Consider the following 25,660-nt stretch of genomic DNA (forward strand, 5'->3'; position numbering starts at 1 on the left):
CACTGGAAAAAATTTCCTGAACAAAACACCAATGGCTTATGCTCTAAGATCAAGAATCGACAAATGGGATCTCATAAAACTGCAAAGCTTCTGTAAGGCAAAGGACACTGTGGTTAGGACAAAACGGCAACCAACAGATTGGGAAAAGATCTTTACCAATCCTACAACAGATAGAGGCCTTATTTCCAAAATATACAAAGAACTCAAGAAGTTAGACCGCAGGGAAACAAATAACCCTATTAAAAAATGGGGTTCAGAGCTAAACAAAGAATTCACAGCTGAGGAATGCCGAATGCCTGAGAAACACCTAAAGAAATGTTCAACATCTTTAGTCATAAGGGAAATGCAAATCAAAACAACCCTGAGATTTCACCTCACACCAGTGCGATTGGCTAAGATCAAAAACTCAGGTGACAGCAGATGCTGGCGAGGATGTGGAGAAAGAGGAACACTCCTCCATTGTTGGTGGGATTGCAGACTGGTAAAACCATTCTGGAAATCAGTCTGGAGGTTCCTCAGAAAATTGGACATTGAACTGCCTGAGGATCCAGCTATACCTCTCTTGGGCATATACCCAAAAGATGCCTCAACATATAAAAGAGACACGTGCTCCACTATGTTCATCGCAGCCTTATTTATAATAGCCAGAAAATGGAAAGAACCCAGATGCCCTTCAACAGAGGAATGGATACAGAAAATGTGGTACATCTACACAATGGAATATTACTCAGCTATCAAAAACAACGAGTTTATGAAATTCGTAGGCAAATGGTTGGAACTGGAAAATATCATCCTGAGTGAGCTAACCCAATCACAGAAAGACATACATGGTATGCACTCATTGATAAGTGGCTATTAGCCCAAATGCTTGAATTACCCTAGATCCCTAGAACAAACGAAACTCAAGACGGATGATCAAAATGTGAATGCTTCACTCCTTCTTTAAATGAGGAAAAAGAATACCCTTGGCAGGGAAGGGAGAGGCAAAGATTAAAACAGAGACTGAAGGAACACCCATTCAGAGCCTGCCCCACATGTGGCCCATACATATACAGCCACCCAATTAGACAAGATGGATGAAGCAAAGAAGTGCAGACCGACAGGAGCCGGATGTAGATCGCTCCTGAGAGACTCAGCCAGAATACAGCAAATATAGAGGCGAATGCCAGCAGCAAACCACTGAACTGAGAATAGGTCCCCTATTGAAGGAATCAGAGAAAGAACTGGAAGAGCTTGAAGGGGCTCGAGACCCCAAAAGGACAACAATGCCAAGCAACCAGAGCTTCCAGGGACTAAGCCACTACCTAAAGACTATACATGGACTGACCCTGGACTCTGACCCCATAGGTAGCAATGAATATCCTAGTAAGAGCACCAGTGGAAGGGGAAGCCCTGGGTCCTGCTAAGACTGAACCCCCAGTGAACTAGTCTATGGGGGGAGGGCGGCAATGGGGGGAGGGTTGGGAGGGGAACACCCATAAGGAAGGGGAGGGGGGAGGGGGATGTTTGCCCGGAAACCGGGAAAGGGAATAACACCCGAAATGTATATAAGAAATACTCAAGTAAATAAAAAAAAAAAAAAAAAAAGAATAGTTAAACCTTTTGTTTTCAAAGAAAGATAAACACTCAAAAATGGCTTTAACAAGTTGTTGAATCATAAAATACTCAAACCATATGAAAACATCAGTAAGTTTAAATTATTGTTATGGAAGTTGTGGCAGAATACAGAGTATCAAAAGAGGAGAAAGAAATTAAATGATGTCAAAAATTTAGCTACAAGACATTTTATTATCATTAGAAATAAAAACTAGAAAACACACTAAACACCCACCAGTATGGAGTAGTGTAAGCGGTCCTCCTGATGAAATGTGCTTCTAGCATTAAAATTGACACTTGGAGTATATTTTATAACATCAAAAGATTCTTAACAAATAAATAGAATATATTAGTTACCTTTCCATTGTTTTGATTAAAAACATAATACCATGATGAAGGGCTGGAGAGTTGGCTCCATGGTTAAGAGCTCTGTCTGATCTTCCAGAGGATCCAGATTCAATTCCTAGCACCCACTCATCAGTTCACAACTGTCTGTAACTCCATTCAGTGTCAGAGGATCTGACACCCTCAACACAGACATAGATACAGGCAAGGCACATAAAATAAAAATAAATCTAAAAAAATGTCATGATAAAAAGCAATTTTAACAAGAAAGAGTTCATTTGGGCCTACAGTTTCATAGTGAAAGTCCATAATGCTCAAGGAGGGAGGTAGAAGAAGCAAGAAGCTGAAAGGCCACATCTTCAATAATAATCACAAGACAGACGGTGAACTGGAAGTGGGCAAAGGTGTGAATTCTCAAAGCCCATCCCACTGACATACCCCTAAAGGTTCCATAACTTCCCCTAAATACCATTACTACCTGGAGTCAAATATCTGAGCCTAAAAGGCATACTTCTCATGTAAACCATCACAATGCCATCATTCATTGTGCATTCTATGTGTGGTACATCATATATATATATATATATATATATATATATATATATATATATATGTATATATATATTCTGTAAGACAAAATTCTAAAAGTATAATAGTCACTTCATGACCTATGTACATTCATAGGACACAAAATTATCTGTGGACTTACTTCTTCTACAAAGAGCATGGTTTTTAACATTGTCTTTGGTAAAAGGAAACAATGGGGTCAGTTATCTTTCAAACATGAGGGAAAGATAGAGATGAATATATACGAAGCCTAATTAAACTTTCATTATAGAGCAATACCTGGAATCCTGTCTCGAAGAAAAATATTATCCTTATTGTGTAAATAATGTTCTCAGACTCCCCTACTCAGGGTTTGAGCAAGATTTTCCCCCAATGGGAATTCAAAGTACAAACAGTGAAAGCAAAAAGAAGAGAAGCAGGGGAGGCCCACTCCAGAAAGGCAAACAAAAGATGGCTCGATTTTGACAATAATGGGCTCAGCTCCCAAGGAAACCTTCCCATGGACATGGCTCTTGTTGTGCTGCTGGGAGGTATCTCCTGGGTGAGAGAGAACAGACTTGCATTTCACAGAATATTAATACATATGCACACAGTGCACTCAACTTATCTGCTGAATAAGATCGGTTCTCAACACTAGACAACAGGTGTTTCTTTTGCTGTTATTGACGTGTTTCTGTGGTGCTGGCCAAAGGAGCCCAGTGATTCATATATGCTAGGCAAGTGTTCGACTACTGAGCTACACTCCTGGGCCTTAGAGCCATGGCTTTCACCCTTCCTGATCCTGCAATCTTTTAATAGAGTTCCTCACGTTGTGATGACTCCCAGCCATAAAATTATTTCTTGCTATTTCATTACTGGAATTTTGCTACTGTTGTGAATTGGAATGTAAACTTCTGATAAGGATATTGGATATGTGACCCCTGATGAGGTCAAGACCCACAGACTGAGAACCATTGCCCTAGAAGCATTCTTAAACAAATGAAAGCTTGACACTGTTTTGTTTCTGATTGCTACACAATTTCCTGATGCTTTAAGCTGTCAGGCCCAATAAACATCACCTTCTGTGGTGCCCCTGTACCTTGTCATCCTGAATTCTGCCTTTAAACAATTAACCGTAAGGCAGGGACGTTGCCCTAAGCACTTTTCTAATGTGCTTGCTTTCCAGGTGGATGATCAAGATGCCATACCTACTTATTGAAGGGCAATGGCCTTGGACATGGACCTCAGCATCACCTGCCCCACTCAGATGATCTAGCCAGAGAGTCCTTCCCCTTCTGCTCTCAGACCTCCTGCTGCATTAGTGTGTTGCTGATTAAATTTAGCTGTTCTCTGTTCTAGTACTTTCTGTGGTTTGATCATTTGTACACATTATTTTCTCTTATAACAGTGAAAGAATTATCACAATGATTTCTCCTTTTCATGGTGTCAAATGAGCCATGAGCTAAAGTAGTAAACTGGTCAGGCACAGAACTGGATCCTGAGGTTCCTTTCTAGACCTTGCGTGTACACCAAGTGAGCTAGGTAGGAACTTCCTGAAGCCAACTAACTTTCACTGTTCTAAGAACTTCTAAGTGAAAACCCTTATAGGAAATCCCAGCTGTGTGCACCACTGCCTCCTATACAGGGTGACCCTAAGACGGTAACGTAGGAGGAGCAAAACCCTTCCCAATGGAATGTTCAAAGCTTTACTTTCTCCCCTTACTCTGATGTTTTCCTGACTTAAATCCATTGTCCAAACTCTACAAAAGCCTACTAGAACCAGCAGGATGAGAACAACTTTGGAGAAAATTGTTCTGAATCCATGGAACCTCAAAAACCCCAGTTTGGGAAAGGTCCAGACCACTGCCAGGATCTAGGACTCCAAGCACACTGCAAGGGGGAATATGAAAATATGACTGCAAGAGAGCTAAGCTATTTTAAATATTTATGTTTCAAGAACGAACATCTGAAGCAATGCATTTTAAAAAGTGTGCTACTCATATTGAATGCTCAAGATTTTCAAATATTCACTCAGAATTCCCCATCGGCCTGCTGCATAATGAACAAATTCTCAGACTCTCCTCATATACTCCTGTGTCTGTATAGCCTGATTTGGAGATAATATCAAAAGTCTCAATCTGAAGTCCTTGATGCCAACAAGACAATGTCACATGGCCCTCCTCACACCCTCACAGGCAATATGGACTGTATTAATAAATGTCTGGCACCTACATCAGCACCCAGAACACATAAAGTGCCAACTCCAATGGGAATTAGCTCTTGTTCACACAAAAATGCAAACAAACATGTAAATCAAGTGCCTTAAGTTTTATGTTTAAAAATACGAGCCCCAAGGTGATCTCCCCGTCCAGTACTTTCTAATAACCATTACCGTGTTACATGGGAAGTTGATTGTGCCACTTGTTTAACATCTGTTTACCTGTTTGTTCTTTGTTTTCTCAAGTAACATCAAGAATTTAATCGTTAACCTGGTATTATAATCCCTTAGGGCAGTGGTTCTAAACCTGTGGGCCATGACCCCTTTGGGCAGCATATCAGATAGTTCGGTATATCAGATATTTACATTACGATTCATAACAGTAGCAAAATTACACTTATCAAGTAACAGCAGAAATAATTGTATGGTTGTGAGTCAGCACAACATAAAGATTGATAAAGGGTCCCAGCATTAAGAAGGTTGAGAGCCACTGCCCTACAGAGATTAAAAATGCCATAAAATTCAGCCCAAAATAAAGTCTCTCTGCATGATTCCAGTTTTTCCTCAGTAAGGTATCCAAAGCACCCACAAGATTTTCAGAGGAGCACATAGTTCCTAAATTAATGGTCATCTATGTGAACAACCATGGTGTACTTCAGCCACCTCAGCTGTGCACACAGTCAGTCTCTCGGCCTACTACACCAAAGTGCTTTATGACAGGAGGTGATTCAAGAAGGCTGTGCATGTAATCTGTGTGGCTACCATATTTGATTCTTATGGCTACCTTAACAAAGTACTCGAACTAGAAAGGTTCAAACCACAGAAAGCTGGCTCCCATTGCTCGATGCTAAAAGTCTAAAATCAAGGCATCACTGGGCCCAAGTTCCTTCTAAAGCCTCAGGGTGGGAATGAGGGGTGGGGAACTCATTATTCTCTCTTCCAAGTAGCCACCAAGGAGAGCATGTACTGTAGAAACTAAACTACTCTGTATTTCTGTCCTCATGTGACTACCTGCCTGTGCATGTTTGAATCCGAAGTGTGTGCTTCCTACAAGGGTGACTGGCATGTCTCAGTGAGGAACTGGTTAGAAGATTAACTGGGAGGCCACTGGTTAAGATGGCTGCCCATGTTTCTAGTGTTCTTTGTCATGAATGGAAACAACACACTGTAAGTGATAAAATGAAACTCACACGTAACCGCTTTTGGAAAGTGCCCACAAACCCCTAGTAGGAAGTCTAAAGCCACCACTCTCCCCTTAACCTATGAGGTACTTTCTCCCTCTTGTTTGTCCTTAGTCCCCTCATTCCCCCGTGATTTGGCGCTGTCCAATTCATGGATGACTGCACAAATAACTTTTTTTTTAATTGAGTATTTCTTATTTACACTTCGAGTGTTATTCCCTTTCCCGGTTTCCCGGCCAACATCCCCCTAATCCCTCCCCCTCCCCTTCTTTATGGGTGTTCCCCTCCCCATCCTCCCCCCTTGCCGCCCTCCCCCCAACAATCTAGTTCACTGGTCTTAGCAGGACCCAGGGCTTCCCCTTACACTGGTTATCTTACTAGGATATTCACTGCTACCTATGAGGTCAGAGTCCAGGGTCAGTCCATGTATAGTCTTTAGGTAGTGGCTTAGTCCCTGGAAGCTCTGGTTGCTTGGCATTGTTGTTCGTATGGGGTCTCGAGCCGCTTCGAGCTCTTCCAGTTCTTTCTCTGATTCCTTCAACGGGGGTCCTGTTCTCAGTTCAGTGGTTTGCTGCTGGCATTCGCCTCTGTATTTGCTGTATTTTGGCTGTGTCTCTCAGGAGCGATCTACATCCGGCTCCTGTCTGCCTGCACTTCTTTGCTTCATCCATCTTGTCTAATTGGGTGGCTGTATATGTATGGGCCACATGTGGAGCAGGCTCTGAATGGGTGTTCCTTCTGTGTCTGTTTTAATCTTTGCCTCTCTATCCCCTCCCAAGGGTATTCTTGTTCCCCTTTTAAAGAAGGAGTGAAGCATTCACATTTTGGTCATCCGTCTTGAGTTTCGTTTGTTCTAGGCATCTAGGGTAATTCAAGCATTTGGGCAAATAGCCACTTATCAATGAGTGCATACCACGTGTGTTTCTCTGTGATTGGGTTACCTCACTCAGGATGATATTTTCCAGTTCCAACCATTTGCCTACGAATTTCATAAAGTCATTGTTTTTGATAGCTGAGTAATATTCCATTGTGTAGATGTACCACATTTTCTGTATCCATTCCTCTGTTGAAGGGCATCTGGGTTCTTTCCAGCTTCTGGCTATTATAAATAAGGCTGCAATGAACATAGTGGAGCACGTGTCTTTTTTATATGTTGGGGCATCTTTTGGGTATATGCCCAAGAGAGGTATAGCTGGATCCTCAGGCAGTTCAATGTCCAATTTTCTGAGGAACCTCCAGACTGATTTCCAGAATGGTTGTACCAGTCTGCAATCCCACCAACAATGAAGGAGTGTTCCTCTTTCTCTACATCCTTGCCAGCATTTGTTGTCACCTGAGTTTTTGATCTTAGCCATTCTCACTGGTGTGAGGTGAAATCTCAGGGTTGTTTTGATTTGCATTTCCCTTATGACTAAAGATGTTGAACATTTCTTTAGGTGTTTCTCAGGCATTCGGCATTCCTCAGCTGTGAATTCTTTGTTTAGCTCTGAACCCCATTTTTTAATAGGGTTATTTGTCTCCCTGCGGTCTAACTTCTTGAGTTCTTTGTATATTTTGGATATAAGGCCTCTATCTGTTGTAGGATTGCTAAAGATCTTTTCCCAATCTGTTGGTTGCCGTTTTGTCCTAACCACAGTGTCCTTTGCCTTACAGAAGCTTTGCAGTTTTATGAGATCCCATTTGTCAATTCTTGATCTTAGAGCATAAGCCATTGGTGTTTTATTCAGGAAATTTTTTCCAGTGCCCATGTGTTCGAGATGCTGCCCTAGTTTTTCTTCTATTAGTTTGAGTGTATCTGGTTTGATGTGGAGGTCCTTGATCCACTTGAACTTAAGCTTTGTACAGGGTGATAAGCATGGATCGATCTGCATTCTTCTACATGTTGACCTCCAGTTGAACCAGCACCATTTGCTGAAAATGCTATCTTTTTTCCATTGGATGGTTTGGGCTCCTTTGTCAAAAATCAAGTGCCCATAGGTGTGTGGGTTCATTTCTGGGTCTTCAATTCTATTCCATTGGTCTATATGTCTGTCTCTGTACCAATACCATGCAGTTTTGTTTTTGTTTTTGTTTTTTTTTTGAGTTTTCTTCTTTTTTTTTCTTTTTTTCTTTTTTTTTTTCTTTTGTTTCCGGAGCTGGGGACCGAACCCAGGGCCTTGCGCTCGCTAGGCAAGCGCTTTACCCCTGAGCTAAATCCCCAACCCCTAATACCATGCAGTTTTTATCACTATTGCTCTGTAATACTGCTTGAGTTCAGGGATAGTGATTCCCCCTGAAGTCCTTTTATTGTTGAGGATAGTTTTAGCTATCCTGGGTTTTTTATTATTCCAGATGAATTTGAAAATTGTTCTGTCTAACTCTTTGAAGAAATGGATTGGTATTTTGATGGGGATTGCATTGAATCTGTAGATTGCTTTTGGTAAAATGGCCATTTTCACTATATTAATCCTGCCAATCCATGAGCATGGGAGATCTTTCCATCTTCTGAGGTCTTCTTCAATTTCTTTCTTCAGAGTCTTGAAGTTCTTATTGTACAGATCTTTTACTTGCTTGGTTAAAGTCACACCAAGGTACTTTATATTATTTGGGTCTATTATGAAGGGTGTCATTTCCCTAATTTCTTTCTCGGCTTGTTTCTCTTTTGTGTAGAGGAAGGCAACTGATTTATTTGAGTTCATTTTATACCCAGCCACTTTGCTGAAATTGTTTATCAGCTTTAGTAGTTCTCTGGTGGGACTTTTGGGATCACTTAAATATACTATCATATCATCTGCAAAAAGTGATATTTTGACTTCTTCTTTTCCGATCTGTATCCCCTTGACCTCCTTTTGTTGTCTGATTGCTCTGGCTAGAACTTCAAGAACTATATTGAATAAGTAGGGAGAGAGTGGGCAACCTTGTCTAGTCCCTGATTTTAGTGGGATTGCTTCAAGTTTCTCTCTATTTAGTTTAATGTTAGCAACTGGTTTGCTGTTTATGGCTTTTACTATGTTTAGGTATGAGCCTTGAATTCCTATTCTTTCCAGGACTTTTATCATGAAGGGGTGTTGAATTTTGTCAAATGCTTTCTCAGCATCTAATGAAATGATCATGTGGTTTTGTTCTTTCAGTTTGTTTATATAATGGATCACGTTGATGGTTTTCCGTATATTAAACCATCCCTGCATGCCTGGGATGAAGCCTACTTGATCATGGTGGACGATTGTTTTGATGTGCTCTTGGATTCGGTTTGCCAGAATTTTATTGAGTATTTTTGCATCGATATTCATAAGGGAAATTGGTCTGAAGTTCTCTTTCTTTGTTGTGTCTTTGTGTGGTTTAGGTATAAGAGTAATTGTGGCTTCGTAGAAGGAATTCGGTAGGTCTCCATCTGTTTCAATTTTGTGGAATAGTTTGGATAATATTGGTATGAGGTCTTCTATGAAGGTCTGATAGAATTCTGCACTAAACCTGTCTGGACCTGGGCTCTTTTTGGTTGGGAGACCTTTAATGACTGCTTCTATTTCCTTATGGGCCTACGTACATCAACACATTGGAAGTCGTGAAGACCTGGCTGTCTCATCTCCTACAAAATTTACACAATGGCAGCAGCACGAGAGTCACAAATAGGATCCAAAAAGATTATCTTTATCAAGCCCCCACTACTCCAGTGTAATCTCACTGTGATAAATTCCACTGAGTCAGAAGAATACTTCTTCTATGGTATTAGGGTTTAGGGTTTCAGCTTATCTTTTGGTGGGGACACAATTCACCCAGGGCAGGTTCTACACTTCCATCTATCTTGCTTATTAAAAGAAAAAGAAAATGAAGGGACAACAAGCATGCTGAGATTTTTTTCCATAGATTTTTTTTCTCCATCTTTATTCTTCACAAACCTTTTCCAGCAGTGGAAACCCTGATAATCAGACCTGTTTGGTGGTAATACAACCAGATACACCAACCCAAAAATAAAATATAAGTTTCGCCATCACAGTCCCATTCACAGGTAGTAACTGACCAGACCAGCGAAGGTGCTCAAGTGACAAGTGTTGTCTCTAGGGAAAGGCACTCAGGGAATAATGTAGTGGTGTCAGGCTGAGTTAAGCACTTAACTGCAGGAAGAACAGGCCTAAAGCAAACTTTAAAAAAGTCTGAAAAGTTAGTTAAAGTCAAACACTCGAAGTTCTACAATTGCTTTAATTACTACTATCTTATCCAGCTAATGAGATAACATTTTTCATTTTCAATATTCTGTCTTTTGGTGATTACAGTTCTATATTAGAAAATGTAGAAGGGTCAGTGGTGTCCATCTCTGCATAAAGGTTGGGGGTGGGGAGGCCACAGAGCAGCAAAGGCATCTCCTGAAGGAGGACCTAATTGAAGACTGCCTAAGAGACCAAGGAGAAAGACAGTGCCAGCCAATCAGGAACTGCTGTTTGGAAGAGATGCTTTCTGAGACATAGGTGAAGGGTATTAAAGGAGCTGGTAACAGAGTTTCTCCCAGATACTGTGCCACTGATTCCACACCACCTCACCTCCAACCCCCAAGGCCAAGTAGAGTCGGGCAGCAGGCAGTCCAGAGCACAGGCAGCAAAATGTAATTATGGAAAATATGAAGGATATAGTTTCCCTAGAAACATGAAATATACATGGATTATGAACAAATATGTATGTGTGTTGCATGTGTGTGTAATGTCAACCCTGGGATCTGAATCTCTAAAGATATCCACCTTTTTTTTTTTTTGAGACAGAGTATCTCTCTGGAACCTAAGGCTCACCTATACTAGCCTGACTAGCAAGCTCTGGGGATCAGCCCGTCTCCATGTCCCTGATACTGGAGCTACAGGTATGCAGTGACACATTTCATAGTAGAGCTAGGGTCAGACTCAGGTCCTGAGGCTTATGCCGCAAGCAGTTTACTGACCAAGTCATCTCCCTGGCCCACAGAGACAGCCTTAAATTAAATCAGCAGTACCAATTATTTCATGTTAAGACAAAATATTAGATAGCTAACTTTATTTTTAACTCATCAAGCATTAAAAAGTTCTCACAGCTACTCTTTTTAAAAAGCCATTTGTACCCCACCCTACCACAGTTACTTCTAATAAATTCTTTGTGCTTGTCCATCAGATAGATAGATAGATAGATAGATAGATAGATAGATAGATAGATAGATAGATAGAGATAGAGGGAGGGATGAATGTATGGATGGATAGATGGATGGATGGATAGATAGGTAGATAGATAGATAGATAGATAGATAGATAGATAGATAGATAGATAGATAGATAGACAGATTCACATTTGATTTTGTGCTAAAGAGTTTCTCAACACATGAGAAGGGTTGAAGAGCAGAATTTCTCATTTTCTATATAATTTATATATGGACAGCAAAACTAAAATCATCCATGAGATCTATAAAATGCCAAAATTGGAGGACCAAACAAAAGGACAACTTTATTATATTATATACCTCACGGTTTATATAGACTGGTTTTTTTTGCATGTCATGAGAGAAGCTATGTGGAACACTAGGGAGGGCCCAGATCTGCACAGACTGGGGTATGGTACAGGAGATGGGAGGAGCAAGAGGCTGGAGATGTCTACACTCTCACGACTAAAGGCCTTAATCGAATCTTCTAACACCCAGGCCTGGAAGAAGCAGCAACCAGCAGCCCCTCAACAAGGAAAAGTGTTAGCTCAGGCTCATTAGGACCCTCAAGTGGCACAGGAACCCAGAGTTCATTTCTAGTTGCCCTAAAAGACAAGTATTTGCAGTTAATGACAGCCAGCACGTCCATTTTTCATGTGATCTCAAGGAGCACTGTATTTTAAGTGCAATGATCATACAAATTCTTATAGTCATGCACGCAATCCAAAGGACATTTCTAGATGAAGAAAGTCCCCATCGCTCTAGGAAGCCACAGTAAAAACTGACCGGAAGGGTGAATTTAGCCAGGCATTTGTACCTTTATGTTGAGAGTAGTTTTATATTTCAAAACAACTTGGTAGATCTTTATTTAGGGAGAAGAAAGTGACGCTCTAGAAGAATGTCACCAAAAATCACATATTTTATAAAGCACATTCCTGACTTTAGTCAGAACACGGTGAGCTGGCACATTCAATTAGAGCAGAAAGTAAAAAACTCTAGGTGTATGGAAAACTAAATTCCATTTCAAATCACTGTAAAGTTGTCCTCAATGTCGGTCAAAAGAGAAGAAACGACAATTCAAGCTCAAAACTTTATTTTGTTTTTGTTTGTAAGTATTTCTTTATTGTTTGAAACTGTGATACAATTATATTATTTTCCCCTTCCCTTTTCTCCCTCTATACCCTCCCATATATCCTTCCTTTATCTCTTTAAATTTATGGCTTCTTTTTTCAGTACTAATTGTTACATACATACATACATACATACATACATACATACACACACACACATACATGACTCTAATTACATGAGTACAACCTGCTAAGTCTGTATAATGTAACTGATATGCATGTTTTTCGGGGGCAACCATTTGGTATTGAATAATCAATAGGTGGGCTCTTTGCTGAGGAAGATGATTTCTCCCACTCTTAGCATCCCTTAGTTTCCTTTAGCTCTCCTGGGCTTTCCCCATCCAGGTAAGCATGTCTACTGTTTTACTTTTAAATGGAAGTTTAGTCATTGTGACATCATAATAGAAAAGAACAGACCGAACTCGGGAAATGTGGTTATCTTCCTGGCTCAAAACTCTCTTTGCTGCCTTAGGGGAAAAGGCATGTTTCTTTTTTAATCAATTGTATGACCAGTTTGCAATAAATTTTACTTAGAATTAGACGTGACTTAATTTACCATGACTTCTGCATCTCCAGAAACCAGCAGGAGCTTAGCTATTAGGATGAACTCAAGCATACAGCTCTTTTGTTAACCATTAATGGCCCCATTCCACCAAAATGTAATTCCCACAGCTGCCAGCTACAGCACTTCACTTGTCTCCCGGATGCTGGTGCAGCAGCCTGGCCTAGTCACGAGCACTGTAACTCACCTTCAGCTACGACAGTCACGGAGTGGAGACCTTAAGCCCTTGACAAGCAGATCAAAAATACACTACCCAGTATAATGACCCCAAAAAAATTACTCACAAGTGTTGTTATGTCAACAGGTTACATATTTTTGCATATTATGAGGTACGAAAGCAAACTGATGTCCCCTGAATCCTCCCAACCTATTAAACTAATCAAATATGGTCAAACACAATGACAAGGAAAATTCCATTCACATTCATTTGATGTCTTAATGTGTTGGAGATCTTACAGATATTATTACATTTGCTCATAACAATATGGAAAACTGGTACTTACTATTATCTACTTTATAAATTAAATCACCGAGGGTCAACCAAGTGAACTAACTTCAGCATCAGGACAGAAATTTTAACCAATCCATCTCCAGATTCTAAAATACATGGAATGAGTCCATTCAATTTTGAAAAAATTAAAATTAAAATAAAAAAATTAGTATCTTTTTTAATTCAATTTTTTATCTACCTACTCACTTTATATCCACTCATTGCCCCCTCTTAGTCACCCACACACACACAATCCTTCCCCCATTCTTCCTCCCCTTCTCCTCTGAGTGGGTGGGGCACCCCCTGACACTTCAAGTCTAGGAGGTTAGGCACTTCCTCTCTCAATGAGGCCAGACAAGGCATGGGAACTTGGTAGTTCATTGTTGACCTTATGTGCTTGCTGTATGGGGTGCAACTGTCTGGGCATCTAGCTAGAGAGCAGTAATTCATAAGAAAGAGTCAGAGGTGAAAGTCATTCAACAACTATCAGGAAAAAGTCAGGAAAGGAAGAATCAAGGATTTCATCATCTGCAGGTTTCCAGTTGCTCATACTAGCACAGTGCAAACCTATATGACCAGAGATGCCTTGAAAAGGTGGGATCATGACTCATACTAACCCAAAAGGTATAGTATGTTCTCACTCCCCTTATTCATTAAAAAGAAAATATATAGGCTGTCACAAGCAATATGTGAGAGTGAGTGGGCACATCTGTGGTGGTCTAAATGTGCATGGCTCAGTGAGTGACACTATTAGGAGGTATAACCTTGTTGGAGTAGGTGTGACCTTGTAGGAGGAAGTGCGTCACTGTGGGGGTGGGGTTGCAGGCCAACCTCCTAACCACATGGGAGCCAGTCTTGTATTTGCCTTCAGAATAAGAGATAGAACTCTCAGCTCCTCCTGCACTATGCCTGCCTGGATGCTGCCATTCTTCCTGCCTTGATAACAATGGGCTGAACCTCTGAACCTATAAGCCAGCCCCAATTAGATGTTGTTCTTTATAGGAGTTGCTTTGGTCATGGTGTCTCATCACAGCAATGGAAGCTCAACTAAGACAATGCACATTGACAATGTTGAAATGAAGTTGCCAATAGATACAAAAAAACAGGAAGTATTCAAGGGGAATATCTGCTGTTTAGAATCATCCTGGAAAGAAAGGGAAGGTGGGGAAGGCATCACATGGATTGCTGCCCACCTGACAAGAGTTATTTTCATCTCCTTGAACCAAGACCATTTGATTTACCAGAAACACGATCTATCTATATCACCCAGTAATATTATGCCTATTAATAAACACTGTACATTCCCCACTGATACTAGTAGGATCTGTGTGCCTCTATTCCAGACTGAGCCAAGCTATCTAAATCCTGTATGGTTATATTCTCATTTTTAAGGTGACGAACACAGAAGCAAAGGCCTTGTGCATGCTAAACAAGCGTTCCCTGCTGTGCTAGATTCCCTTCTCATGTTCTCTTTCAGATACTATCTGTGCAGGCCTTGAGCTCTTCGTCCTCCTGCCTTCACCTCTTAAGTAGCTAAGAACACAGGCCTGCATACCAATTCTAGCTATCCTATTTTTTTTTTAATTTTGGATTTAATATCCAAGCCACAGCCATTAAGCCATAGAACATCCTGCCCTTGCCCAGATATAATTAACATCTCTCCCTTTCTTCACTCCCTAGAGCACTACACTAAAAGAATATGCTGAATTTAACAGCCTATTCCTTAGGGTAGGCGAATTGCAGAGGAATTATAACATATGCAATAAGCGTCTAGAGTTCCCGAGTGTTGTTTGACTGTTTTGTCCACATGAATTTCTCCCTGACCATTTTCCCTGCAGATCTCACACAGCTGTCACTTGCAAAGCTCTTCCACTCCAGCTCCAATCACCTCCTTCACATCTTATTTATTTCCAGCAACTTCCCAAAGTCAGTCCCATCCTGAGAATGCTGAAATGTGATGAGTGCCCTAAGCTCTTTCTATCAAGCCTCTTCCATTAAGAGCCAACATGGTGGTGGCCAAGAGATTTGACTTTCATAACTTAATAGAGGCTTTGACATGTTTTTTCTAGGGAGTTCAGCCATTGAGCCTGAATTTCCAACCTCACTGGGAGCATAACTAGCCAGAGCTTTGAATACTTCCTGACCATGATTCAAGATTGAATTCCTAGGCAGCAAGCGCTCCATTCACTACACAAATACAGGAGAGAGGGTAGAGGCGAACTGCCTATTTCCCCATGCTACACAAACCAGGGGCAATGTCGCTCCTTCTCTTTTCCTGCAGTAGCTTAAACAACGTCCATAAATTATACTCCAAAAACTATTCTAGTTTAGAGGCAAAAATGTTATTAACAGAGGAAATGTAATGTTATTTAATCATTGCTTTAGAAACGTGTTTTCTCTGAGTATTTCTAGCACCTAAAATAGCAGACTTCAGAACTTTCAGATTTATTTGTGTGTGTGTGTGTGTGTGTGTGTGTGTGTGTGTGTGTGTGTGTTCACGCATGCGCACACACGCACACATAAGACTTCTATCTTTACCTGCAGAGGCCAGAGGTGCTATTGGATCCCCTGGAACTAGAGTTGCAGGCGGTTGTTTGCCATCTGACATGGATGTTCGTAATCCAACACAGATCCTCTGCAAGACAGGTAGCATGCTGTTAGCCTCAGAGCCCTCTTTCCAGCCCCACTTCAGAATGTTCTACGAGGTGATGTGGATGTGGATCTGAGTTCAGAGATCACTCACTTGAATTTCCAGGTTCTTTTGTCATAGGACAAATGCCAGCATCGGGGAACACAGGTTAAGGTAGTTGAAATAGAGGCAGTTTATAAGAGAAAGCACTCCTGAGAGAGAGAGAAGGCTGGTAAGAAGAGAGAAGGCATCCACTCAAGAGTACTAGCCCATAGGCTGACATGCCCCCCTTCTTGACTTTCGTGGATTTTCTCATGATTGTGCTCTGTTGCTTGTAGCCCAAGTGGCTTCTTTCAGTTGTTAATTCTGATGTTACTGTCCCAATCTCTCTCTCTCTCTCTCTCTCTCTCTCTCTCTCTCTCTCTCTCTCTCTCTCTCTTTCTGTTTCTCTCCTACCCTCATCCATAATTGTTAGATGTAGTAATGAGAAGCAGGAGAAAAAAATATGGTCAGCCAGTTTAGGGTATCATCCTCAAAAAAATGAGCAGTTCTTCCTCTTGTCCTTCTAGCTTCCATGTTCCTCAAAGGCCAAAGATGCCCTTAGCTTGATAGACACTTTTGTCTCAATCACAGGCTGGATGTTTAGGAGTGCTGCTTCATAATCTAGCTCCTTCTTTTTATCGCTCTTCTTTTACACAGTGACCTAGCTAGCACAGCTGCCTGGAGGACATGTGTGATCAGGTACTTCATGGTCCTTGGTGGTATGAATGAAATCATGTCCTTCCACCAGGATGGAGAAACATGTGAAGACTGCTTGGTTGAGACTAGAATGACCAGCTCACTTTCCCTCTTCCCCCCATGCATCAACCCAGTAAAATCTCAGTTTCCCCCAGGGCCCTCAGTGGCAAGGCCCACTTAGGGCCTACTCTTGCTGTAAGACCTGCTTCCTTTCTCCAAAGTTCCACAAACAACGAAACTCACCCTTCCGTTGAAATTTATTCCTCACATTCTCAAGACAGGATCTAGAAGCCACTGGACCTGGAGTGAGTGTCTGATGCTTATCTGTCACCCTGGCTGCCTGAGTCATCGCTGAAAAGGGCTACATGAAACTTAAAGTCTCCCTGTTCTTTATATGTGTAGCTCATTTTAAAGTATATAAATCTATAATTTCAACAAAAGGATTTAATATGTCCAGGATCAATGGTATATCCCTATTATATGACAAAATCATCCCCATTATTAAGATGGTAAAAGAACAAAAACTTAATAAAGAAAAATATATATACAGGACCAGTTTGTAGTAAACCTACTGGCAGTATAGGAGATAATTCACGGGGGATCTGTTTTGTTTACTTATGTTGTGACACTCTCTAGTAACAGTCTTCTTTGCTGTCATGGCCTCCCCTGAAGAAAGTAAAACAACGGCCATATTACAAACAAAATAACAGGCATACAGAGAGGCTAGGTGAATTGTCCGGGCCCAGAGAGCTGCAGGAAGCAGATCCACTCACCAAAATTACATCATCTAACTAAAAAAAGCAAAGGTCATTTCTTTCTACCTGCCATCTTCATGTTTAAAAAGACAGCTTTAACTTATAGGTGTGGCTAGCAATAAACCCTAGACTGTCTAGATGATGAAATACTATTACCAAGACAACTTATAGAGGAAAGAATTTATTTGGTCTTATGGTCCCAGGGGGACAGTCCAAATGGAAGGAGGAGGCATGGCAACAGAGGACCACAGCAGCAAGCTAAGAGATAACATCCTCAAACCAAGTGTAAAGCAGAGAGTAAACTCTCAACGCCTTGCCTCTGGTGATGTGTTTCCTCCAGCAAGGCTTCATCGCCTCACTTAACTGGGGACCAAATGTTCAAATACCTTAGCCTACGGGATACATTCTCATTCAACCCACCACAGACCCTAAACTTCAAATTGATTACAAATCCAGAGGGCATATTTAGCATTCCAGAGGAATTCTCTAGAACTGCAAGGTCTACATCTGTCCAAAGCAAATGGTACTATGATTACAGTTTCTCCTCTGCACATGGCCCCGTGTGGCCCCTGATGCCTCCAGTCTCTTCCCACAGCACAATGTTTACACCCTGTGCTTACACAGTGCTTACATCAGGGATCTTCAGTTGCCTGCTTGATGCTGACTTGAGGGGTTCCAGTGTCACTCAGAGAACTGTGGCTGTTTCATGTCCTTCCAATTTAAGCCTCTGTAGCAGAGGAAACACCGAGGCCAGTGATTAAGCCCACCAGCTATTAACTTCATAATCTAGCTGCTAAATCCTTTTAACTGCACCAAGATTCAGCTCCTGAGCAACCGTACTTCCAGCTGGGCTATCATCCCAGGCCATTTCCTTTCTAAATTGCAGCTACATTTTCCCCCACGTGCCTGCCTATTCAGGACCAGTTCATAGTAAATCTACTGGCAGTATAGGGAACATCACACAGATAATGAATTTTACCAATACCAGGCAATAACTGTCAATCATAGTCACTCCATTACCCTTATGCTGGCTACATAAAATAAATTAACACCTTTGCCAGGGTTCTTATAGATTATTTCTATTATGGTTATTTTTCGGCTGCATATGAGGAAAGGACGGGGAAGAGCATGTAATTTCTTCGTGTGTGTGTGTGTGTGTGTGTGTGTATGTGTGTGTGTGTGTGTGTGTGACACAGAGAGAGAGAGAGAGAGAGAGAGAGAGAGAGAGAGAGAGATTATATTTTCTTTTAAAAACGTCCTAGAAATTTTGGGTCTTGCAGTTGAATCTATTCTGAAAGAAGTTTGTTTTTAATGCTTTGTAAAGCAACTTTTCCATAGAATTCCGACCAGGAGAACAAGCCTTGTTAGTTAGGTATTAGCAGGCTTGGAGGTTGTTGACTATGAGTCAATCCCTCAGAACCAGCTTTGGACCCTACTTTCTGTAGCTCCATAACACACAATTTTAAGAAAAGGAACTATAAATCTGCCCTCCCTGTGTTTCCGTAGGAAATGAAGGAGGAGACATCACCATTGCTCTTTAAGATTTTGCATGAAAGGGAAGATTATATGAAAGGGAAGAAGGTGGAGGCAGCAGGCCTTGTTGGCCCCAAGAAGCCCTCCCTTAGGGCAGCCAGTCAAAAATCCTCACTATCACTAAGTCTTCTTTTCTTTTTATTATTTCTCCTTCTAGCTCCTTTTTTTTTTTTTTTTTTTTTTTTTTTTTTTTTTTTTTTTGGCTAGCAACCAAAATCCTAACACCCTGGGCCTAAAGGCAGGAGTTAAGTCAATCGATTAAATTCTCCTGTGCATAGTGCAGTGCAAGTGAAATTACCCAAAGCAAGGAGAGCACAGCTCCCACTCCCTTTGAGACTAATCACCATATCTGGCCTTCTAAGACCCTGCCTAGTTTGTGAGCACTGGAACCCAGTTCAGTCCTCCCTATAGCCTCTGCTTCGGTCATCTTGGTAATTCCAATTCTGCTCAGTATGAATTAACCTCCTTCCCCACCCTTCTGCTCTACTAGTTTCCCAGTTGCTTCTTCATCCAGTCCTACTTAAGGTCTTACTACTTTGTTTCCTTTCATCATAAGTTGGATAAGTCTTCAGAGGGAATTTCAAACATCTATAGACTAAGATTTAAGTTGTAAGCAACCACAGCAGCATGATGGCTGGCTGGGGGTTGCAGTAGTGAGGGCGGGCATGCTTGCTGTGAAGAAACAGCTGTGTGACTCTTTGCTCTTAACCCTAACACATTACCTTTGTTGGTAGTGGAGGGTTTTGGCTATTTGTTCAGATTTTAGAGAAGGTAGTTTTTAAATAATTTTAATAGACAACTCTTGGTTGTATTTATAGGCTGAATTCCCACCTTGACCCTTCCTTACAGGAGGGTAAGGAATTTATTTTACAAATAAAACGGGAAGACAATCACTATTACCACCAAAATATATTATAGAAGCCAAGGCTCTCCAAACTCATACTCACATGAGAGAAACACCTGAATTAGCATTTGGGGTAGAGAATTTCAACATGTTCACCTTTCCTTTCTGTTAAGGGGACGAGCTGATCTGATGTCAGGAAGGTACAAGAAAGAAAAATGAAACAAACAAAAATCACCATGTTAAGTACAAATATCGTGCCCACACCACCTGACTCAAAGGATTTTAAACAATACAATCTATCCTTGAGAGGAAAGCCTTGGGAAATAGAGGAAGAGACCTGGAGAGAGGGTTCTCTTTCTGCCTGACTGGAAGGAAGCAGCTTTTCTCTTGAAAAGCAAATGAAGGTTAAGCCCTTGGAGAACTCTTGCTGATGATTCTTTTCCATGAACCAACACATCTTAAACACATTTCCCCAGAGGAGTGGCATCACCGTTTCATTTTATGTTCAAGGTCATGAAAACGCTCTAGAAATAAGTTTGAGTCAGAAGCAAGGGGAAGGAGGGGAAAATGCATCTCTGACCAGATGATAATGTGAACAGGAACATTGTGCAGCTGCCCAAGGCTCTCCCAGCTTTGAAGACAGTCCCAGAAGACATGGCCACTAATTCTCCTCCCTTCCCTAAGGACCCAGCCTGTTTCTAAGGACGTTTCCCTCAAAGGAAGGAAGAGGGAGCAGTTAGAAGGAAGGACATGAACAATAATCAGAGTTTTTGGAAGATCATATAATATTGAAGGTCGTAATCCCAAGAGAAGCGACACCTGGTGCTTCTTGAAAGTTTCTGTCAATGCCTTTGGCAAGTCATGGCAGAGTGAGTCTGAACAGTAGTAGGAATGAAGTAGAAACCATATACTCGTGTTTTCAGAGATGTCTGCCCACAGCTGTCTGGTTCCATTGTTACGGATCTGAAGCTAAAACATCATGGCAGATACGCTAAGAAAAGTTGCTTACCTCATTATAGACAAGAAACAAGAAGAGATGGAGGTAGGGAGGAAGGGAAGGAAAGAGGGAAGGAGGGAAGGAGGGAGAGAGAGAAGGAGGAAGGGAGGAAAGAAAGAACTTAGGACAAGAAATAATCTTCAAAAGCATAGTCCCAACAACCTAATGCCTCCAACTAGGCCCGACCTCCCTGAACAGCGCATTCATTTAGTATGAACTTATCAATGAGTAATCTATTGATTAGCAACCTCAGGGTCTAGGCACCTCTCAACATCATCATCAGATGAGAACATAGCCTTCAATACCTAAGGTTTCATTTTGAAGGATGAATCGTGTTCCAATTGTAATAAATCCCAGGCCAAATCAAGTATTATTTGATGATGTTAATCAATCACCTCTCAATGATTAGCAGAAATCTCCTCCTTCCTTTTCTTGAAGCTTCATTGATCAACATGCTTATGTCTACTCCATTTCTGCCCAGCTGTCTCTCATACCCTGACATCTTCAGTGCTATATCAAAGGTTTGCCCAATAGCCTCCTGGCCCCAGGCGTCTTTCAAACTTCTGTCCCATTTGTATCCCATTGCCAAGAAAAATTCTCAAACCTGTCATTTATACAAACAACCTGTCCCATTAACTATTTTTCTGGCTATTTAATCAAATTACCTCTCTTTACTAGTTCTTTCCAATAGAAAATGATACATTGACTTCTCTTTATTCTGGTAATAACAGAAGCAATAATGTCCTCTTCTGTTAAGTATCCTGTCTCCGCCAGCTACTGAGGTATGTGATGCCATTCTAACTCAGCCCTCCCTAGATTCTATCTTGGATGTTCCTTTCAGCACTCAATATCATCTCTTGAACATAGGAACTCTCAACAAATGTAGATTGTACTTTTTTTTAACTTATGGGTGATCAGAGTAGCTTTAGCATGCCTTGCCCCAAAGCTCCCAAATGCTAGCAAATTGTACCAGGTGAAGCCTAGAATCAATACCTTCTGCTATCATCCCAACCTGTGATACCTCACTCCTCTCCTAAAATGACCTGTCCACCATGAATCCCACTCCACATAGCCCTGCTTTCCCAATTCTGCATTCTGGAACTCTCTCCAATGAGCTTCCTCTTCCTGCTACATTCTACATCACCCCTAATTTCACTTTCCTAAATTGTACCCACCTTCTATGCTCTAGTTCAAAGTATGTCTCTTCCCATAGACATACCTGGCCCCTCAAAAGGACATCTGAGCTCTCTTGAATTTTCCAAGTCTTCTGTAGCTTACCTGAATGTGTGAGTTCATGGTCACTTGACTGCTCTTGGAGGATCTTTGTGTGCAGTAGAGTGGTATTTGGAATGTGACATAAGTGTGTGGATGCTGCTGAGGGTAGGTGCTGGAACTGCTATAGAGAGTATCTATTGACAAATACAACAGACATCTACTAGGACTTCGATAAATATCTGGTAGAAACTGGTTTTCGATCATCTGTCTTTATTCTCTACACTCCCTCATAAAGGTAAGAGTCCCAGAAATCACTACACACTGCCTCAAACCAGCTCTTGGCTGTGCCACGATAGTCCCTGAGGATTCAGAAAAGTAAATCAAAATTGGCAAATCAGCCAATGACCTCCCATCAAAAGCTAAGCCAGGAGCTAACAGTTGAATGAACAACAATGAACAACAGAGGAATGAATGAACCAACTGCAGGTCTACACACACAGCCGTGTGCTTCCCAATAAAAAGAAATGAGATTTTGATATATGCCATCCTAGGAATCAACCTTGAAAACATTCCTATTAAATCAGTCTAACACCAAAGAACTATTGTATGGTTCATTTACAGAGCTGCCAGAACAGGCAAATTCACGGAGACAGGTTACCAGGCAACGTGACATCGGATAAGGGGCCTTACTATTGAACAAAAATAAACTTTTTGTTGCAGATGGTAAAAGCTTTTGGATAAGGACAGTGGTGGAAAGGAGAGAAGGGAGTGCTGGGAGGTGACTCAGTGGAAAGAATGCTCCCAGCCTACCATACTAGGCTGACTACCTGAGTTCAGTCTCAGAAACTCACAGTGGAAAGAGAGGAGAACGAACACTGAAAGTGGTCGTCTGACTCCATATGCTTGTGGTGGGCGTGTGCACATCTATATTCACACACATATAGCACATACGCTCAGAGATGATGATGACGACGACGACGATGATGATGATGATGACGACGACAACGATGTCAACAACATGGGTGCTGATAATGAACAGGAAGGAAGAGAGAAGGAAGGGAGGAGGGAGGGAGAGAGGGAGGGAGAGAGGGGAGTAGCATCTTCTAATGAGCACATTTTAAAGAAGCCCCATCTGCCTGACAGTTCTCTTCACAGGCTCCCTTGAAGACTGCACGCTGACAGAGGACCCAAAGCAGCTGAAAAGCAGAAGGGCTCAGGTTCACTGCAACACCACTGCCTTCACTAGGTACTTGGTCCCAAAAAAAACAAAATAGACCCCGAAAACTCACAGGCACATCCCTGCGGCCACACTTCTCTGCAGACAGAGAAGGCTAGTCCCAGAAGGCTTTCTCCTGTCTCTAGTAGAATGTCTCCTGAAAAAAAAATTGCCACCCTGCGAGTTTAGCTGCTCAAAGGTACAACTGAAATGAAATTCAGGACTATTGTGTTATTGTGTAACTTGAAATATGTGAGACACATGAAATGCTTATAATAGTGTCTGACACAAGAGACCCTCAAAAACAGCTAGCTGTTAATATTTCAATAGTTTCAATAATATATCTTATCAGCATTACATCTTCCAGAAATGGGAGTTCAAAACGATATACACTCAAACACTATCAAGAAAACTGAACTCTCTTCTGATTAATATGTTCTCAAGAATAACAAATTATCAATTTAGCAGAGACTTGACCACAGTCCATCAAAATGATTATATAACAAATAGCTTTGGCAGTCACAAAGAGGACCAGAGAGAGAAGATGTTCCCAATCCTCGGATGCTGAGACCCTTTAATACAGTCCCTAATGTTGTAGTGACCTCCAACCATAAAATTATTCCACTGCTACTTGATAACTGTAATCTTGCTAGTGTTCTGAATCGTAATGTAAATGTCTGAGATGTGGGCTACCTGATATTCAATCTGTGGGCTAACACACACCTTGGGAACCTGCTGATCTAGAGCAGGCAAATTCTCGGCTATTGAACCCGCAGATTCAGAGCAATGGACGTTGAGAGCGCCCCAGGCTTCATCTGCCTCAGCATTCTAAAGAGCAGAGCAGCTGGGCCACTGAACTAGGGATGACATGAGCAGGTCCTCAATAGCACCTAACAAATGTCACTGGAAATGAGGAAATGACCTGTACCGTTGCCCTCCAAACTAAGCACCAAGACACTACGAGGGACTTCCTCTTGCAAAGGAACAGGAGACAGTCTCTCCTTCCTATGAGCTCTCAGGAGCAGGAGTATGTGCCCTGCAGCTCCAAGCACAGATAATGACATAAATTTAGAAGTGAGGGAATGATTAGGTCAGCAGGCCCGCAGCAGTGTTCAAGAAAAGGACTGGAGGTAATTGAATCTTTAAAATGAGAAACCTACGGCAGGAAAAGTGGGGACCACACCACTCCGTGCTAAGCATTCACCCAGAGCACTTCACAGAGGAAATGAACCTAAGCACAGGAAAGATTGGTAAGGAGGGGGAGTTTACCTCTGTCAGCCAAGGCCTCTGAGCAACCTCTCCCCCCTCCCTCCATTCCTCCTCCTCTCCCTCCAACCTGTCTGTCTGTCTGCCCCTGCCATACCACCCCCTCCCCTCTCTCCCTCTTTCCAGATTGGGTCTTACTGTGTCCCGGTCTCTGTGACCTTCCCCCACACCAATGAAGTTCCAAGACACAAGTGCTGAAAAACAGAAAGTCTCCGTGGGTAAGAGCGTTCGTTGTGCAAGCATGAGGACCTAAGCTTAAATCCCCATCACTCACCTCAGACCCTGGTGTTGCCACGCATGCCTGCAACCCCGGTGCTGGGCAGGGCAGATCCAGGAGGATGACTTGGGGCTCACTGTCCCACCAGTCTGGCAAATGAAACAAACAAACAAAAAACAAAACAGAATAGTGAACTCCAGGTCCCAAGAAATGTGCGGGGCGGCAACTGAAATTGGGTCCTTAGCAAGAACTGGTGCTCTTAACCATCAAACTATTTCTCTATCCTCCAAGACCTGGTTTTCATTGAGAAAGAAAGGAAGAAAGGAAGGAAGGGAGGGAGGGAGGGAGGGAGGGAGGGAGGGAGGGAGGGAGGGGGGGGAGGGAGGAAGGAAGTGTTAGAACCAGAATATACTCTGGGTTTCCATTGATTACTCTCAGAAATATTAAGATTCCATTCTAAAATAAAAAGCAGATTCCAAAACTACCTTAGCCTGTGTTTTATATCATTTTCTGTATCAATTTTCCTTTCAGGGATATAGAAATGAAAAATTAGAAAATGCCCCATCTTTTCCATGTGCCTTTTTCTGAGACATGGTCTCCTGTATCTCAGGCTGGTCTTGAACTCACTCTATAGCCAAGGATGGCCTTGAACTTGGTCCTCCTGCCTCCAACTCCTCAGTGCTGCAATGACAGACATTTATTACCTCACCAAGCTGCTGCAGTGCTGTGGGTAGAGCTAGGAGCGCCTTGCCTTCTCAGTGAGCACTCCACTGACTTAGATTCATCAGTGCCCTCAGGCGACCCTCTGTTCAACATCAGCAAGCTTCACTGGTTTTCTTAAACAAAATCAAACAAGAAAAAAAAATCAATACAAAAATAAATAATCAGCTTCTTTGAAACTTCAGATTTACAGAAAAGCATACGATTTTCTGAGCAAATACAGATGTCACCGACTGTTAGTGTTTCGTTTGACAACAATTTTTGATCTCCGATCCTGGTCATATCCATTCAACCGGAAAACTCAAAGCATTTGCTTAATTATAGTGACAGA

General features: G+C 41.7%; 1 long non-coding RNA gene across 3 annotated transcripts in view; it reads right to left on the reverse strand.

Moving 5' to 3' along the window:
- Positions 1-25,445, reverse strand: part of LOC147999801 (uncharacterized) — a 77,300-nt gene extending 51,855 nt beyond the window's left edge. For 2 of the 3 annotated variants that reach the window (XR_015642566.1, XR_015642567.1), the window contains exons 1-3: positions 25,237-25,392; positions 24,667-24,758; positions 15,738-15,834 (exon numbers count right to left, since the gene is read on the reverse strand). This is a non-coding gene — a long non-coding RNA (uncharacterized LOC147999801). Of the gene's footprint in view, positions 1-15,737; positions 15,835-24,666; positions 24,759-25,236 lie in introns of all 3 variants that reach the window. The other variant, XR_015642565.1, reaches the window with a different exon arrangement.
- Between the last annotated feature and the right edge of the window lie 215 nt (positions 25,446-25,660).

This window comes from Rattus norvegicus, chromosome 18 (genome assembly GCF_021556685.1).
Source record: "Rattus norvegicus strain SHRSP/BbbUtx chromosome 18, alternate assembly SHRSP_T2T, whole genome shotgun sequence".
Lineage (NCBI taxonomy): Eukaryota > Metazoa > Chordata > Mammalia > Rodentia > Muridae > Rattus > Rattus norvegicus.